Below are 19,486 nucleotides of genomic sequence, written 5' to 3' on the forward strand. Positions count from 1 at the left end.
AATTACAAGGGTGTGATTTGATTGAGAATTGGGGAAAAACAACTGGAGGTTTTAGAATAAAAAAAGAAGGAGAAGATAGCAATATATTTTAGTTAAACTAGTATCTTTATATACAGAAACTAGACCATGTTTAGTAAAATTTAATATTAGGATTGAGTGTGGAACTCTGATTTTAGTGGGTAATAGTAACATGAATTTCCATGTGAAACAAATTAGTTCCTGAATAACTATGAACCTAGAATGAAGCAACTGTTGAAAATTTATTTTAATAGTATTATGATCGTTGAACATACAATATCCTTAAGTGACGCTAAGATGTGGGTTACAAAAATTGTAATTCGCTATCACTTAAATTTAGTGAATTTCGGGGTCAATTGATAGTAACACTAAACTTATATGATTTATAGATTGCACACGAATTGAGCAATTGGATCAATAGGAAGTCGAGCTTTGGTTAGTTGGCTTTGAGAGGTGAGCAGTAACCTTACCTCAATTTATATTTTTATAACTAGCATGATTTACATATGATTTTAATATGAGCATGTTACCAACTGATTTGAATCTGCATGTGGGACAAGTCCTTTACTCGATATGATACTACTATATTTATTTTAGACGATTACAGTTATTCTGAATATTCTCATTGTTACTGAATACGTTTTACTGTTACTTGAGATAAGATTTACCATTATTGAAACGAAATTACATGATTTGATAAAAAACGAAATGCCCTATATTGTTTTAAAATATTTTCTACGAGTATATACGAATTACAAAGACAAGTATAAATGGAAGTAGACATTGAAGGATCTCGTAGCTAACGGCGGGTTCGTTAGACCTGGTGCACCTTGTAATTACAGATTACCGTTATAGCCCTTGCTAGTGGGAAGGTAGAACTAGCATACCGTTACCGATTTTCCTCGAGCAGGGACTACCGTTATATTTGACTTCTTGCGAAGAAGTCCACAGTTATACCGATTACATGGTCCGTTTATTGAAACCTCCCAAATGTGAATATTGATATTATACAGTGGTTACCGAGCTTATTATTGAACTGTTAATTGTATTATACTACAAGAAAAGCATGATGAGACTGAAAATTATTTATTGTTTCTGAAAGGTCATTTATATGTTGTTTTATGTTTGATATACTAGCATGTTTTCTGACTTGTCTCCAATAAAAACGATTGTGGTTAAGTGTTATTACTCACTGAGCTAGCGACTCATTCTCTACTAATTTTTTTACAGAGATAGCAGTTGACGGGGGCGAGAATTTCATCAATTAGAGCGCACAAGTTGATAGTTCTTGATGAGCCTCGCACTTGTTCGCGTGGGCAGAGATTTTATCAATTGTTATGGTCCTTTCTTTGAACTCTTAGAGTCGCTCCATGGTCATTCTTTTAGTATTTTGAGTATTTCTTTGTTATTATAGACTTATGTTGAGTATCGCTCATTCTTATCAAATTTGGAGATAAAGTAGTATTTTCAGTTGTTAGTAGGTGGACTATTAAAAGTAAATATTTATTTTGGTTAATTGATAAAGTCATTGTCAATTGAATTGTTATTAGGATGTTTGGTTGCTGATTTGAGACAGAGAAGTTTTTGGGATAGCCCAAAAACAGAGAAAACTCTATCCGATTTTCTGTAAAATACCGATAAAGCTTACTTGGGAGCACTTGTTCCTAAGCGCCGGTCACGATCCTAAATTGGGTCGTGACAATTATGTGTAATGCTAATTACGTCTGGTATACTTTTAGAAATTCCAACAGTTATACCACATATAGAGAGTGTCTTTTTCAATGTTTGGTATCCAGCACAACATTTGGACCTCTAACTGCATTTTCCGGCTTATTAGACCTTTTGGAACGTGACACAAAGTTTAGCGATCTTGATTATTACAACTACTTGTGATTAGACTATATTAAGAAGAAGAAAAAGAAGAAGTTAAAAAGCTTGTGCATTACCTAAAAACACGACTTTCTATTAAAATCTTACATTCGTTGCCCAGATGACTTGACTTCCGTAGACTTTCATCTTCTCTTTTTTATTTTGAGGAGAGAGGCGGCATTGAATAGGGAAAGAGAAGAGGAGAGAAAAAAGGAAAAAAAATGTAACTGAATCCCCAAATTTAAGACATTAATAATAGATTGGATATAAGTTGTAAGTATTCACCCTTAAAATGAATAACAATTGAATTTATACGCGGTTTTAAGAATATGTGGATTAATCTGATACAAGTGATTAATAATGTTAGATAAGCAAATAAAAGATAGGATAAACAGCCAAACCAACAGTAGTATTGAATCCGGGCTTGGTCGTGGGCTTAACAATTTATCCGCCTTCGATTCATAGTCGATATATATGAAAAGTTATGAACAACAATAAGAACCTTTGAATAGCTTAGAAATATAGAAAACAAGTTTATATTGCCTTGATATGTGTGTTACAGTGTATATTAATAACTTCCCCTTTATATAGTAGGAGAGTTTTATCCAAAGTATAATTCTAAAAAAGGTAAAAATCTTCTTTCCCGTAATCACTGACCGCTACCGATATTGGCCGAGATCCACGACGTGATATCCAGTTGGGCGCGGATATCACGACCATTCGTTAACCGTGTGCAACTATTTGGTTGAGCCTTCGGTCTTGGAGCCCGTACCGAATTCTGGAGGGAGGGGGGTTGTCTCGATGACCCGGTGGTAAGCGCTTCATTTGGGACTTAGTACGAGAGGTTATCAGCTTTGATCCCGATTTCACGCAGTTATGTCCTTGCTTCGTTTAACCCAACTGGCAAATCGAGGTGCTTACTTGCGCCGGTTTTACCCGTACATAGATAGTCCTCTCATTTCTCAGAGAGTAGGTTATCGAAATGATGGGAAACGACAGGTGTTCTTTGGTTCCTTTCTCCTTTACAATAGAAACATCGAAGAAGTCAAAACGTCCCATCAGTCGTGTCGTTCTGACTTTGGACACGCGTCAACCATCGGTTGGTTGCCTCCGAATGCGAAGCGTCACGTACCTCCCCATAAAAGCTTCCATCCTTTGTTCTTTTTCTACTTTCCGATCAAGCTATTACCTTCGAACTTCCTAGCTATTATCAACTTCTTTCTGACCTTTATATCTTCGTATTTTGATCTTCAAATCTTCATAATTTTCTTAGGTTCTTGCCCAGGTCTCCTTCAATTCCTCATACCCTGTTGTTCAGCCTTCAAACTTGTTCTTCCAAACCTTCATACTTTTTCTTCAAATCTTCAAATTTTACCAGAGAACAATGGCTAAAACTTCCAAATCAGTTCCCCAACAGGTTGCCTCTTCATCTTCCTAACCGACCGTCGGTGCTGAGGTAGTCGCTCCCCAAATAGTTGTCCTCGAGGCGGCTGCTCCATAAGTGGTTGCCACCGAGTCGTGTGCTGCCGAATCGGCTCCCGAGCCCCCTTGAAAATGTTTATTCTTGGGGGTTGTTCTATTGCGGACGACTTCAAGGTTGAGAAACCCTCATCCAAATAGGATCGGGGTGAAGGAGCATCGAGGTATATATGCTCTGTTATCGTAGACATCCTCCCTACAGTCCGTAAGGACTGCAATTGGGAAGGCAAAGATGTAGTAGTCTTCGGGCTCGGGGACGCCATTACTACCCACGTGGAGGGGTATTTAAGTGTTTACACTTACAACTTCACACTGGGATCGGTAGACCTAGTTATTTTGGATTTTTGCAAGAGATACGAGTTGTGCCTTGAGCAAATCCACCGGCCTCTTTGGAGGATTGTAATCCTCCTCCGCTACTTTGTGAATAACACCGAGTCTTATCAGTTCACCATCGACCACCTGCTTTGTCTATACAGCCCCTGAATTTTCCGAGGGGGAATGATCAAGCTCACTCGTCGGGCCAGCAAGGCCCCCTTCTCGGGCATCGACGAAGATCGAGACCGAGGCTGGTAGGGGCGCTTTGTCCCGGTGAAGACCAAAAACTTGATCCCTCCTGAGTTCATGCCATTCCCCGAGAAGTGGAATGCATCTCGTAAGTGCAGCCTTTCCTGAAGTGTCAATTTTTCTTCAATTCCTTTCTTATCATTCGTATTTGTGGTTGTGCAGCTGTTGCCCGGGTTCCCAATACGGTCCCCTGGCTCAAGAAGTGGATCAAAGGCATCTGCAAACAGATGTCATACTTCGAACACTCATAGCGCAAGCTTTCGAAGTGTCGATGGGAGGCTCGTTCTCATGGTAAGGTTCTCCTTCGAATAGTTATTACCGTGCTCTTAACTCATATCATACTGACCTTTCTTTTTTCTTTCATAGATTTGCCTAAGACCACCAAGTTTAGACCTTTGGAAGGGGATGAGGATGTATCATTGCACGTTGATCCCTCCATTACAGGAGAGACCGGGGCTACCGCGGGGGAAAAGAAGAGAAGGAAAAGATCATCTTCGGGCTTCCCGAGTCTCGAGGTGAAGCCAATGAAGAGTGTGGCTCGTAAGCCCAAGAAGAGTACCAACTCCCGAGCGCTAGATTTCGACTAGCTTCTCCGGCTTAGGGATGAGTCGAAAGAAGATGACATATTTATCGCCCATGGATCGACCCTTCTCGGGGAGCAAGCGGCAACCGAGGGGGAGATTCGTGAGGCTGACCCCTTCAGACTCGGGAAGCAGATATGGAGACGAGGGTAGGACTCCCTAGGACGTCTGCTGCTCCGAAGTAAGTGCCCGATGTAATAAAAATTATGGGGATGCCCTCCTACACTAAGTCCATGCTTGAGGAGGCCCAAGCAGGAAAGGAGAACTAGCCTAAGTGGCTAACGAAAAAACCTCGCAGGTCCAACAGAAGATCGACTAGATCGACCAACTCCAAAAGGAGATGAACGAGATCCAAGCTATGGCCGATGGGTGGAAAATAAAGACAGATCGGCCAATGCGAGAAAAAGGAAACTGCCTAGGCAAAGCTGATATCGGTAGAGGTTCAACTTCGGGTGGCGAAGGAGAAAGCTGACAAGCGAGCTCAGTTGTATGAGGACCTCCGACCATAGCTGAGCTTGTCTATCGCAAAGCGAAACACCCTCGGTAGAGAGCACGAGGCAATGAAGTCCAAGTTGGAGACAACAACTACCGATGCTGATGAGATGGTGGTCCAATACAAGGCCGATGTCAAAGTAGCTGAGGCTCACCTGAAGACCAATGCTGAATATATGAGGCGGCTATTTCAAAGGGAGACCCTTGAAGAAATTCCTGCTTGAGGGTTCGACCTGTCGGTCGACATCGAGGAAGCACTAAGGCTTGAGGCCGAGGTGAAGAAACTTTTCGAGCCTGAAGGTGTCGAAGGCTCCGAGGGTTCTGAAGGGTCTGAAGGCTCCGGCGATTCTGGCAACGAGTCGGGCCTTAGTGAAGATCAGGCATGGGTGCCTTAGAACTTTTTTAGTTTTTATTCCGTGTATGTTTTTTTTATTTTGAGGCCGTTTTTTTGGGCCTTTGTAAATACATTCCAGAATATATATATAAATTTTCCCTTTCTTGCAATTTCAAATCTTTACTTTTTTAGCATTTTTTCATAATTTCTATTCTTGCAAACATCTCTAATGCCTTAGCATAGAATCAAATGTAGTAATAAGCCATTCATTTTTCATACATCCGAACAGAGCCCGGTGCCGATGTAACTTTATTTGCTCGAGGCCTTAAAAACTTAGTGTGACCGGCAATTTTCCCAAGATACTTAAGTGATTATAGATGATGTTTTTGTTGAGGGTAACCTTTTAGCATGTTTTGAATTTTTATAAAGGCCTTATGTTCTGATTACGAGCTTTCGGATGTCTACGAGCCGTTCTTTAGGGTGGTCGTAGCCTTTCGTGTTTAGGCACTACTTAATAGGTTTTGTGCCTCTAGGATTTGGTAGCCCGAGTTGTCCGACTTTATTTCGGACGAAAGTCCCCAAGTAGGGGTAGCCCTTAGGCCCGATAGTCCCCGAATAGGGATAGCCCTCTTGTACGATAGTCCCCGAATAGGGGTAGCCCTTAGGCTCGATGTTTGAAGAAGCAAAAATATGTAATAGCAAGGTGGAAACTTTCTTTCATTTCTGTATGTAAAGTACATATTCGAAAGCATGTAAAAGCTTGTATTATTGCTAAGGTGGCCTATCCAGGCATGGTTCACTTAACTGTTTGGCCTTTACAATAAATTCTAACTACCGATCCTAAGTTGTTCAAGTACAAAGTTTCCTCCTTTCCTTGTTAAGAACCTTAACCCCGAGGGTGATGGCCCCCAGTATTCGAGGTCGATCTTGAGAGGTCTTTGATACTATTGATGCGCCCCTTGACTCTGATTTAAAACACAATCTTCGAATCTAAGTTAGCACGATTTACAGTTGCCTCGTTAAAAACCTTGCCGAAAAACTTATTTGGGACAAAACCAATTCAAGGGAAAAAGAGTGCAACGCGTGCTTTCAGACCTAATAGTCACATTCTCCTTTGGCTATTGCCTGCAAGTGTTAGGTCGATTTATAATATTATAAAAAATTAAATGAGATCGTACCATAGCAGTTGTACCACTTTAAGTGTGCCACGTTCCAGTTGTTCAGTAGTTGCGCACCATTTTCCGCTTCGAGTTTGTACTAGCCATTACCGGTAATTCCGACGTCGATATAGTCCTTCTCAATTTTGTCCCAACTTTTCCTTGTTCGGGTTTCGGGTATGCACTATTACTTTTCTTAATACCAAGTCCCCGATCTTAAAGTGTCTGAGGTTGGCTCTTCGGTTGTAGTTTAATATATCCGCTATTTCTGGATAGCTAGTCGGACTATCGCGGCCTCTCGTCTTTCAACCAATAGTTCCAGGCTCGTACTCATGGCCTCACCATTTGATTCTTCGATCGCATATCAGAACCTGAGGCTCGGTTCTCTCACTTTAACTGGTATTAATGCTTCGACACTGTTGACAATGAAAATGGGGTGGCCCCGGAACTAGACTTCGAAGTTGTATGGTATGCCCACAAGACTTCAGGCAGAATTTTCTTCCATTTTCCTTTGGCATCAGTCAACATCTTTTTCAAGTTTTGGAGTATGGTCTTGTTTGTAGATTCTGCTTGTTCGTTCCTATAAGGTGTGGATAGTATCTTTTTAATGGTGGTATTCGAAAAACTTGTTTACCTTACTGCCGATGAATTTCCTCCGATTATCACACACGATCTTGGCGAGTATCCCGAACTAACATATTATGTGGTCCCAAATGAAGTCAACGACTTCTTTTTCCCGGACATTCTCTAATGCTTAAGCTTTGACCCATTTAGAAAAACAATCAGTCATAAACAGTATGAATTGAGCCTTACCAGGTGCCCACAGCAAGGGACCGACGATGTCCATTCTCCATTTCATGAACAGCCATGGGGACAAGACTGAATGGAGTATCTCTCCGGGTTGATGGATCATCGGTGTGTGTCTTTGACAGCCATCACATCTTCGTACAAATTCCTTTACATCTTTCTCCATGTCAATCCAGTAATAGCCGGCCTAATTATCTTCTGAACCAAAGATTCCGCCCCCAAATGGTTTCCGTAGGTGCCTTCGCGTACTTCTCTCAAGACATATTCGGTATCTCCTGGCCCCAAGCATATGGAGAGTGGGCCGTTGAATGTTCTTCTGAACAAAGTCCCTTCGGATAGGCTGAACCTGGTCGCCTTTGTGTGTAAAGCTCTCTATTCTTTAGGATCCGAGGGCAACTTCCCAGTCTTCAAATAGTCTATGTATTTGTTTCTCCAATCCCAAGTTAAACTTGTTGAGTTAATTTCGGCATGGCCTTCTTCTGCTACCGATTTTATGAGTTGTACGACTGTTCCTGAGCTGAATTCATCATCGTCAACCGATGACCCCAAGTTAGCCAGAGCATCGGCCTCGCTAGTTTGATCTTGGGGCACGTGTTGTAGGGTCCAATCCTTGAATTGATGCAGCATTACCTGCAATTTGTCCAAATACCTTCGCATTCGTTCCTCTTTTACTTCGAACGTTCCATTGACTTGATTTACCACAAGAAGGGAATCGCACTTAGCTTCGACCAACTCGGCCCCAAGGCCTTTAGCCAATTAGAAACCTGCAATTATGGCCTCATACTCGGCCTTATTGTTAGTCAATTTCACAGTTCTAATAGACTGTCTAACTAAGTTACTCGTAGGTGGCTTCAAAATAATGCCGAGTACGGACCCTTTGGAATTCGAGACATCATCTATAAACAGGGACCAGATTCCCAAGGAAGTCCCCGAGGTTAACAACAATTCCTTTTCGACTTCGAGTATTAAGGCCGGTGTAACTTCGGCCATGAAGTCTGCCAAAATTTGTGATATGATGGCGGTTCGGGGTCGGTATTCGATATCGTACCCGCTAATTTTGACCGCACATTTGGCCAATAAACCCGAGAGCTCGGGATTATGCATGATGTTCCTCAGTGGGTAAGAGGTCACAACATATATGTGGTGGCATTGAAAGTATGGTTTTAACTTTCTGGAGGTGCTTAGCAAAGCGAGCGATAATTTTTCCAGGTGAGGGTACCTTGCTTCGCCTCGCCTAGAGTTCTACTAACATAGTAAATAGGAAATTGTGCACCTTCCTCTTCCCGGACTAAGACTCCACTTACCGCTATCTCGGATACCGCCAAGTAAAGGTACAACTGCTCGTCCGCCTTCGGAGTATGGAGCAAGTGTGGACTCGAAAGGTACCGTTTGAGTTCTTTCAAGGCCTATTGGCACTCCAGGCCCAAGAAAAGTTATTCTTCTTTTCCAATAATGAGAAAAACCGATGGCTTTTGTCCGAGGACCTCGATATGAACCAACCCAGGGCGGCTATGCGCCCGGTTATCCTCTAAAAGGCCTTGACACTGTCCACTACGGTGATGTCTTCTATAGCTTTGATCTTATCGGGATTGATCTCAATCCCTCGGTTGGACACCATGAAGCCAAGGAATTTTTGGGATCCGACCCCGATGCACATTTTTTCGGGTTCAGCTTCATATTGTATCTCTTCAATACGTCAAAGGTTTCCTGCAAATATTTCAAATGGTCCTCTGCATGTAGGGACTTAACTAACATGTCGTCAATATAAACTTCCATTGATTTTCCTATCTATTCTTCGAACATCTAGTTTACTAAGCGTTGATAAGTGGCATCAGCGTTCTTGAGTCCGAACGCCATTGTGTTATAACAATAGGTGCCAAATTTAGTAATAAAGGGAGTTTTTTCCTGATCGACCGGGTCCATCCGGATTTGGTTGTACCCCAAATAGGCGTCGAGAAAGCTGAGTATCTCGTGCCCGACCGTCGCATCGATCATGCGATCGATGTTAGGCAAAGTAAAAGAGTCCTTAAGGCATGCCTTGTTCAAGTTTTTGTAATCTACACACATTCTTAATTTATTCCCTCTTTAGGCACTACCACTACGTTAGCTAACCAATCTGGGTACTTAACTTTCCGAATGGAACCTATTTTAAGGAGTTTAGATACCTCATCTTTGATGAATGCATGCTTGACTTTGGACTGAGGCCTCCTCTTCTATTTAACCGGGTGGAACTTCGGATCCAAGCTCAGCTTATGAGTGGTTTTCTCTGGTAGGATCCCTGTCATATCAAGATGGGACCAAGCGAAATAGTCTATGTTAGCTATAAGGAATTCAATGATTTTTTTCCTGAGCTCGGGAGTTAACCCCGTGCCCAGGTATACCTTCTGATGGGGTAAGTGTTCGGTCAATATGACTTGCTCCAGCTCCTCGACCGTTGAATTGGTGGAATCGGAATTGTCAAGGGCGATGAACGACCTAGGGACTCCATAATCATCATTTTCACATGATCCTCTCTTCTCCGGTTTGGTCGGGGTCGGTATCGGTGTTTGATGATCATATTGATGATGTCCTGCGGTTCTTCTGATTCGTTCTGTTTGTTAAAGTCCCTGTTCCTAAAGTGATTTCTGGCTCGATCACTTAGAAATTCCTGGAGATGCCCGTTATTAAATAACCGAGCGACTTATTCTCTTAATTGTCAGCAGTCATCTTTCCTGTGGCCATGAGTGTCGTGATACTTACATATCAGGTTAGGGTCTCTCTGGGTTGGATCGTACTGCAGTGGCCGAGACCAATTGGTATCCTTGATGCGCCCGATGGCAGATATGATGCTGGCGACATTGATATTGAAGTTATATTCCGACAGCCTTGGTGCCTCCCTGGCCCCGAGTGGCCTCTCGAAACCATTTTTGCTCATGATTCTCTAGCTACTATGGCATTGATCGCTCCTCTTCTCGTTTCTTGTAGGGTTACGCCCAGATTCGTTACTTCTTCAATCTCTGCTATACGGTTGATACCGGTCTCTGTTCACTCTTGGTTCATGGTCGATGACTCTTTTAGGCCTATTACTAGCTCTGATAGGCAAACGGATCCGGAGGGGCCCCCGAGTTGATCGTCCTCAACTCTGATCTTTGACTGGTACCTGTTGTGGACATTGGCCCAAGTTATTGCTGGACATTCTACCAAGTTTTGCTTCAGCTGCTGCAAAGCTAGGGAGCTTAGGGGGTTGAGTCCCTGAGTAAATGCTTGAATGGCCCAACCGTCTGCGACACGAGGCAGGTCCATTCGTTCTATTTGATACCTTGACACGAACTCCCTAAGCATCTCGTTGTCCCTTTGCTTTAATTTGAAAAGATCTGATTTTCTGGTCTCAACCTTGATGGCTCCAGCATGAGATTTTACAAAAGCATCCACGAGCATAATGAATGAATCAATGGAGTTCGGGGACAAGTTATGGTACCATATCATTGCTCCTTTTGATAGAGTCTCTCTAAACTTCTTTAACACTACTAACTCGATTTCATCGTCTTCCAAGTCGTTACCCTTAATGGCGCATGTGTAAGAATTCACATGCTCATTTGGATATGTGGTTCGTTATATTTTGGAATATTGGGCATACAAAACCTCTTCGGGATTAGTTTAGGTGCCGCGCACGGAGGGAAAGGCTTTTGGACAAATTTGTTGGAGTCCGAGCCTTTTTGTATCGGAGGCGCTCCTGGGATTTGATCAACTCGGGAATTGAATGTCTCCACGTTCTTTTCATTTGCCTCGATTTTCTTTTCACCTGACTCCACTCATTTCGTTAACACTTCTAGAATGGTTTATCACTTCAGGGCTTACACCGGACTCAACTTCGTCTGGTCTTTCAATGATCTGCTCATTTTTTCGGGCGGTTTCCCGAGGCAATTCGGGCTCAACTCTGCTAGGGGCATGGCCTTGGTTTTGTAGCTGTGTTATCGATGCCTACTAAGCCTGTAGCATTTCGAAGATCAATCGTAGACTGACCCTGTCGCCTTCGCCTTCGGGTGCTCCCCGAGTCGTTGGTCGGGCTCCTTCGCAAATGTTGTTTTCGAGGTCGGTAGGAAGTTTGGCGTTGATGGCCACATGTGAGTTAGCATCGACTAGATCTATAATCGGGACCCCGTTGGCATCAGCAAGGGGCACCTCATTGCTAGGTGCCAGATTATTGTTTTCGCCATGATGGCCAGACCCATCTTCAATGTTTACGTGAGCGGATTGAGAATTTGACGTTTTTAAGCTAACCTGAAATTGAGACCTTAAAGAACAAGTGTGAAATAGAGTGTGTTATGGGAATTTGTATCAAACCACCACTATTATCCTTAGCCTCACGGTATGTGCCAAACTGTTTACTCTTAAAATGGATAACAATTGGATTTATACGCGATTTTAAGGATATGTGGATTAATTTGATACAAGTGATTAATAATGTTGGATAAGCAAATAAAAAATAGGATAAAAAGCCAAACCAGCGCTAGTATTGAATCCGGGCGCGATCGTGGGCTTAACAATTTATCTGCCTTCGATTCGTAGCCAATATATATGAAAAGTTATGAACAAGAATAAGAACCTTTGAATAGATTAGAAATAGAGAAAACAAATTTATATTGCCTTGATATGCATGTTATAGTATATGTATTGAACAATAACTCCATCTTTATATAGTAGAAGAGTTTACCCTAAGTACAATTCTCAAAAGAAAAAAAATCGCCTTTCCCGTTAATCACTGATCCGCTACCGATACGGGACAAGATCCACGCCGTGATATCCGGTTGGGTGCGGATATCACGGCCTTTCGCTAGCTGTGTGAAACCATTTGGTTGAGCCTTCGGTCTTAGAGCTCGTACCGGATTGGGGGTTGTCTCGATGACCTCGGTGGTAAGCACTTCGTTCAAGCCTTAGTACGAGATGTTCTCAGCTTTGATCTCGATTCCATGCAATTATGTCCTTGCTTCGTTTGACCCAACCGAGAAATCGGGGTGCTTACTTGGTCGGGTTTTACCCGTATACAGTAAGCAATCCTTGTTTAGGACGGATAGTATACAAAATTAAGATAATTTTGGTAAATATGTTTCAAATATTGTATAGGAACGAAATATCCCTTTTCTTTTCCACTTCTTCCTACTCCTTGCACCAGATTTTCGTCCATTTCAGTTGTGAAATCCAAAATTTTATCAGGGGCGGCCCTTCCATAAAGCAAGTAAAGCAACTGCTTTATGTCTCACATTTGTGGGAGCCCCATTTTTTATTACACCTAATAGGCTATGTATAAGTTTAAAAAAAAGGTTCTGTGCATTGAAATTTTTTGACTTCTTTCTTTAACAAAGTTGCAACTGTTATGATTTTGCCAAGAAAACTACACTTGAAATGATTATCGAACCTGAATTTCGTAAAAAAAAATGTATGATATATAGGAAGTAAAATTTGATGAGAATGTTGATAATAAAATCTCAAAATCTTTCAAAGAGTCCTTTGGAGTTGATTATTTTATACATAGTAGACAAGGCTATTTTTTTCACTTCAAAATAGATTTGAACAATTTGAAGCATATAAAAATATTTTTGATTTTCTTTAGCGGTAAAAATTAAGATCACTAGATAATGGAAATTTGAAAAAATATTGCATTAATCTTTAATGATCCCTAGAGCATAATAATCAATTCGATATTGATGGTTTAGATTTTTTTTTCGAAATTAAAAATTAAGAAAAATAGTGCAATTAAAAGATAATAGTTTAATTGATACACTCGGTCAAATAAAAAGATTTGATTCTTTTTCCAATGCATATATTACTTATGGAATAATATTAATAACTTTTGTTTCCGTCGCTTCAGCAGAAAGAATTTTTCAAAATCAAAATTGATAAAATCTCATATAAGATTAACAATGTCTCAAAAAGGGTTAAATGGATTGGTTATATTGTCAATTAAGAAAGATATATTAGGAGTTATTGATTATAAGAAAATTATTAATAACTTTGTAGCTAAGAAACGCTAGAAAAATAGACATCAAATAAATAAATAATTTTTAAAAAAAAAATATTAAGGCCCCTCATAAAGTTTGGCTTTAGACCACAAAACTCGTCGGGCCGCCCCTAAATCTCATCTGGATATGTGTATAGTTTTGGACTGCTACCATTCTAGGCTAGCAGCCCATCACGCAATGAATATGATATAAGTCTCAAGGGTTGCTCATAAAAGGAATATCCAATTTAATTTAGAATTGGGAATTAAAGGGAATCCATTAAGGGGATACTTTTGGGGCTACCATTGAAGTTATACATGTATTGTATAAAATTTTGTAAATTCGCTCGAATCTGAAGTAGTTCAATCTTTTCAATACAATTTCAGAAATCATATTTGAAGTTCTTTTATCTTTCAAATGCATCTTTAGAAATTTGAATCTGAAGTAGTTCAATCTTTTCAATGCAACTTCAGAAATCAAATTAATCTGAAGTTCTTTTATCCTTCAAATGCAACTTCAAAAATTTGAATCTTAAGTAGTTCAATATATTGAATACAACAAATTTCGAATCGTAAGTTCTAAAATTTAAACTTGTTCTCCGAATTTCAACAATCCAATACATGGATTCAATGCCCCAATCTACTTCAAATTTGCTCAAATTTGAAACATAACCTTCAAATATCATAAAGAACAAATCTCAATCATCAAATTGTTAAAACAACAACAAATTTAACAAATTCAATTTGCAACTAAGAAGAAGAAGAAAACAACATTACAGAAGAGAAAAGTGTATGAATCTGAAGTTATCCAAAATTGGTTATCACTTAAACTATTTTTAAAAAATGGGTACAAATTCAATTGGTGACACAAAACTTGGCTGCCACATAAAATTTTTACTCCGTTAAGTCATGAAGAGGTGCTCTTAAAGGAATCAAATGTGTTAAAAGCTCTTTTCAAAATTTTTAGAACTTCAACCTATAGCATGTCTGGCCATGCTTCTTTTTTATCAAAAATATTTTTCAGCCAAAGTTAAAATGTTTGAATAAGCTTTTAGAAGGAAAAAAAAATTATTTTTGAGTAGAAGCAGAATAAAGTAAATTCTTTCTAAAGTTACTTTTTTCAAAAGCACTTTTAAAAAAAATATATACTTTTTTAAATTTGGCCAATTACTAATTGTTGCTCAAAAATATTTACAAATTTATTAGTCAAACATAAAATGTTTCTCATCAAAAGTTCTTTAAAAGCACATTTAAAAAAGGCACTTTCTCAAATAAAATTAATTTTAGAAGCACGTCCAAACATACTACTAGAATTGTCTGTTTGTCACAATTTCATCCTCTATCGATTAAGGGATCGTTTAGTTGGAAGGATTAAGAAAAACAATTCCATCACAAAATGCCTGCCAAAAAAATAAAGCTGTGTTTGGTTGGTAGAATGGAAAGGAAATAAAAAAACTCAGGATAACTAATGTAACATTGATTGGCCGTATTAAAAAAGATAATTCCTGTGCTAATTAACTAATGTAACATTTGGTTGGTAGAATGGTAGTTAATACCTGCATTAAGTTATATTGAATCTATATATTATTTTATGCATGATAGAATGTGGAATAATAATATATGTATAAGTAATATTCTAATCCATTATTATTCACCATATAAACAATCCATGCTTAATAACTCCTGTATAACTAGACGTGTAGGGAGGAGCAGATGTATATAGTGTACCAGATATGAGTGCACCCAAATCCACCAATTTTAGCTGAAACCTTGTATATGAATTAAAAATTCACTAAATAATAACAAATAATAGATTGTTACAAAGTAAATCAATTGGATTGTCCTGTAATTTCGAACTTAGAACTCATAAAGTTCAAATTCTGAATCCGTCTCTGCCTCTTGGGATGGACAGTGGTATGGCACCCGCTACGTTGGTAAAATTATCATATATTTATGTATAAATTTTCTTAAATTATGTTAAATATTTTATCTCGCCACCCCCAGTTGTAAACTAGACAAAGGTGCCACTGTTGATAGACCTTTTTGAAAGTTTTTCTCCTGTGTAAAATTCAAGTTCGAATTTATCTTGAACTTTATTTGACTTTTCCTTTTTGTTGTACGTACTTTTTATTTTCGTTGTTCCTATCATTTTCTTTTTTGGCTACCTCCTAATTTTCTATTTGTCGTTCATTATTTTTTATATTTTTTCCTATATTCTATTATTTTATCTGTGATCTTTGACAAGAAAACTCAAAAAAGAACCTCCAAAATTTAAAATTTCATAAAATAAGCATTTCTCTAAATCTCAAATTTTTTAATTTTTTTCTTTCAAAATCAAGAAAACTTGGGTCTTGATAGGAATTTTGGATTGAGATCAAATTTAATTTTTATAATTTTTTATTATCACATAAAAATTTGTGATATTCTATAATAGTTTTATACATCTTAAATCTCTTTACTATTAAATTATGATGAATATTTCACAAGCGTTGCCTAGAAAAATATGAGATTTATCGTTTTAATTTTTGGGATCTTGTAGTTTATCTAATTCTGCATTTACTCATGGGGTATAATTTATCTATTGAAGATTTTTTTTTGTTATTATGATGGGTGAAATTCCCTTATTGAAGATGTTATTTTATTTGCGCAGATTTATTTTTAGCATACAAAAAAGATGTAGTTCCCTAGTGAAAATATTAATTTTACTTGTATTGTTAATAATAAAGGTGTGATTCCTTCTTTAAAATGCTAGTTACATTTGCTTCTTGATGTCTGGGATGGAATTTACATGTAACAATAACAACATATCCAGTGAAATCCCACAATCAGGGTATGAGATGGAGATTTAATTTTCATATTTGCTAATAAAAAATGCCTATTAAATTGCCCGAATAAACTAAAAAAAATGAACAGAACATGTGTTCCAAACAAGCTCTATATTAATTATTAAAAGGTCTACATTAATGAAAATTATGGCACCCGTCACCTTCAAATCCTAGATCCGCCTCTGGGAATGGAATTACCTTATTTAAGGCATTTTTTATTATGAAATACACTATATATTCTTACACCAGCATAAAATGTTTTATTTCAAGATAAACCGAATAATTAAACACAACCGAGCACATGCCTACTTAGAAATGCTTTATCATTTCTAACCAAGAAGAGAGTTACTTGATCGTGGTATGTTGAAAACATATCATGTTTTAACTTATACATTTTTGGAAGCCCTTTTTTTCAACTCAAAGTAATCCATATGTGTAACAAGTTGCTAAAATGCATGCCATCACTTAAGACAGAAAATGTCAAGGATTTTCTCATTTTCTGTTAGATTTTGCTTCGAAGGTAACTATTAAATTGAACAACCTGTGAGTTATTTTTATTTTCATCTATGTGCTAGGTAGTTATATTTACACTCCTTGGGTGCGGTCCTTGCTCGGCCACTGCATGAACACATGATATATTGTTCAACGGGCTGTCTTTGTTCTTGCGTTGAAGGCAAAAGCAAAGTAGGTCAGTAGGGGAAGAAGAATAAGAAGGAAGACAATAAAAGCCGAGCATGGGCAATATTTTAAGTTTATGCATTAATAATATAATTATACGTAAATTTCTATGATAATTTTAGCACACACCTACACTGATATTTAAAAAGAATCTTTACATCCAAATAAAAATAGAGAATATTGCTATATATATTTATATTCTTGCAATTTAACTAGTTGCGTCAGAGGATTTATGTTATATATGTATATAAATGGAGAGGCAAAAAAAAATTTACAATATGAATATAGTGTAACTTATGATAGCAGGTAATAAAAATTTATAAATAAAACATATATAGTGTGCACTAACTTGAATTGTAGCTTCTTAGTTGCTTGGAGATTTGCAAGACGCTAGCGCTTGGCGGCGGTGGACAAAGATGGCCCAACGCATTGAAAATATCATACTTTTTCAACTTTCAGTTTGGAAACAACTAACAAACTTTTCCTTGGAAATTAAAATGGATGTAATTTAATTATTCTTTATTTATTTCCGTATAGTAAAGTTAGTTAATCTTACAAGCTAAGGAAGGAACCCCAGATGATTTCTTCCAAGAAAAAGGTGAGCAATTTAGAGAGGGTTGAAGCTGGTTTGAGACAAGTGAGGGCTGCTAGCTATAAGAGAAGCTCAGACTAACATTTGATGACTCTGAATGTATATGTACCTAAAGCTAAAGAGAGAAACTTCCTGCATTGAGTACTTAATTATTTTTTTGAGGCATCGGTTTTTCATCTTGTTATCTTGGTGATAAACTTACAATTTTAAATTTGATACCCCTTGCATGTGCCTGCTTTTACTTAGGCACATTGTAGAACAAAAATAATTTTAAGTTTTTTTTGTTGAAATAACATTATTAATTCATATGTGCAAAAAAGTTTAATAATTGATCTAAAAGTTTTGTTGCTTTTAGGTACTTGTTCTTATATATCTATGAGAATGGGACTGAGAGAGAATGAGAGTTCACACCTGGTTATTTTTTTTTATTATTACTATTATTATAACATAATCATAGTTTGTAAGAGTTTGTTTTATGTAGTGCAGACATAGGAATCTGATTTAGTAAAATTGCTCTGCAAATTCATATATGTATTTTGCGCAAGGTATAATATTATAAAAAGTTACTACTTAATTGAGAATTTGTTGAAGGAGTAAAACTTTATAAGTGCAACTTCTGTTAATTCTATTGGCATCTCTTAAGTCAAAATAAGATGCTTACGAAAATAACTGAATGCAATAAACGACTATACGATCTTTAACTTTGTTGATGAAGAGATGAAGTTTTTCTAAAATTTTCTTGCTTTAGTTTTGTTACGATGTTACGAATATCCAACCTTTAATGATCTTATTAAAAAAATGGAAGCATTCATTGAAACCAAATAAAAAAATAATTAACTGTCAAATCATAGAAGAGAGATATATCACTGAATAGTTCATCATGTCACAAATACGCAATATAGATGCACTAAGTTAGTCAAATCAACAGTACTTCGCTCAACTCCTAGAGACTATGAAGATGTAAGTTTTTTATATAATTTAATATCTATTGTATTCTTTTAGAATATGTACGCAATAAAAACTTTATAACTTTAGATAAAATTCTATTATGCTTGACAAATAAGTTAAATTACACGTGCAACGCACGTACACTAAATCTAGTGTAATGAAAATTGTAAGATAAATACATGATTTGAACCAAAGCTAATGGATTCGGCCGCCAAAGCTACTGGATTCGGTCGAACTCATAGCCGGCACTGTGGCTCCACCTCTGCTTGGAAAGATCCCGGATGAGAACGAGAAGTAAGAGAAAGTGAAAGAAAAGATCATCTCTAACACAAGGTACAATCACATGCATGTAGCATATAATCAATGGGTTGAAAAGAACCCAGTGTGTTGGGCACAATACGTAAATATATAAATAATTCACTAAAATCTTAATAAATATTAAGTTCCAAATCCATAATTTTAATAAATAATGAGTTCAGTGATAAGAACCTAATAGTTGAATTCACCGAATTTAAATCTTAATTCCACCTCGGACTATAATTAGAATATGGTGAAGCCATTAGAATCTCGAGACCATAGTTTTTAACGGAGACATATGCTAGATCGCGCTATTTCATGGTACACATTCTCGGCATAGAAGTGCTTGAAAGGCATGATCCATTTGAGGAACCAAGAAAAAAACAAATTGGGAGAAGGAAAAAATGTTTTTCTTTTTGTTTCTTTGTTTTTTCCCAATCATTAGAGAAGCAAGCAGAATGATATCAAAGGTATGAAAGAGTAGAAGGCTCACCCATGTAAATGACAACCGCTGTCCTCGCTAGTCGCTATGATAGGAAATTTTAATCTCCATTTAGGGTGTGTTTGGTACCAAGGAAAATGTTTTACATGGAAAATGTGTTTTCCTAGAAAATATTTTCCTGGAAAATGAGTATTTTTATCATTATTTTCCATTGTTTGGTTGGTGAGTGAAACATTTTCCGAAAAATATTTTCTAGTGTTTGGTTAGAGATTATAAAATCTTTCTAGGAAAATAATTTTTTTATGCTACTCTCATCAACCCACCTTCCCCAAAATTCTCATGTTTCATGTACTCCTCTCCCGTCCCCCCTCCCCCCCCCCCCCCAAACTCTATTTTCTTCAAAAATTTAGGTATTCTTTTAAAAAT

Source organism: Nicotiana sylvestris, chromosome 12 (genome assembly GCF_000393655.2).
Source record: "Nicotiana sylvestris chromosome 12, ASM39365v2, whole genome shotgun sequence".
NCBI lineage: Eukaryota > Viridiplantae > Streptophyta > Magnoliopsida > Solanales > Solanaceae > Nicotiana > Nicotiana sylvestris.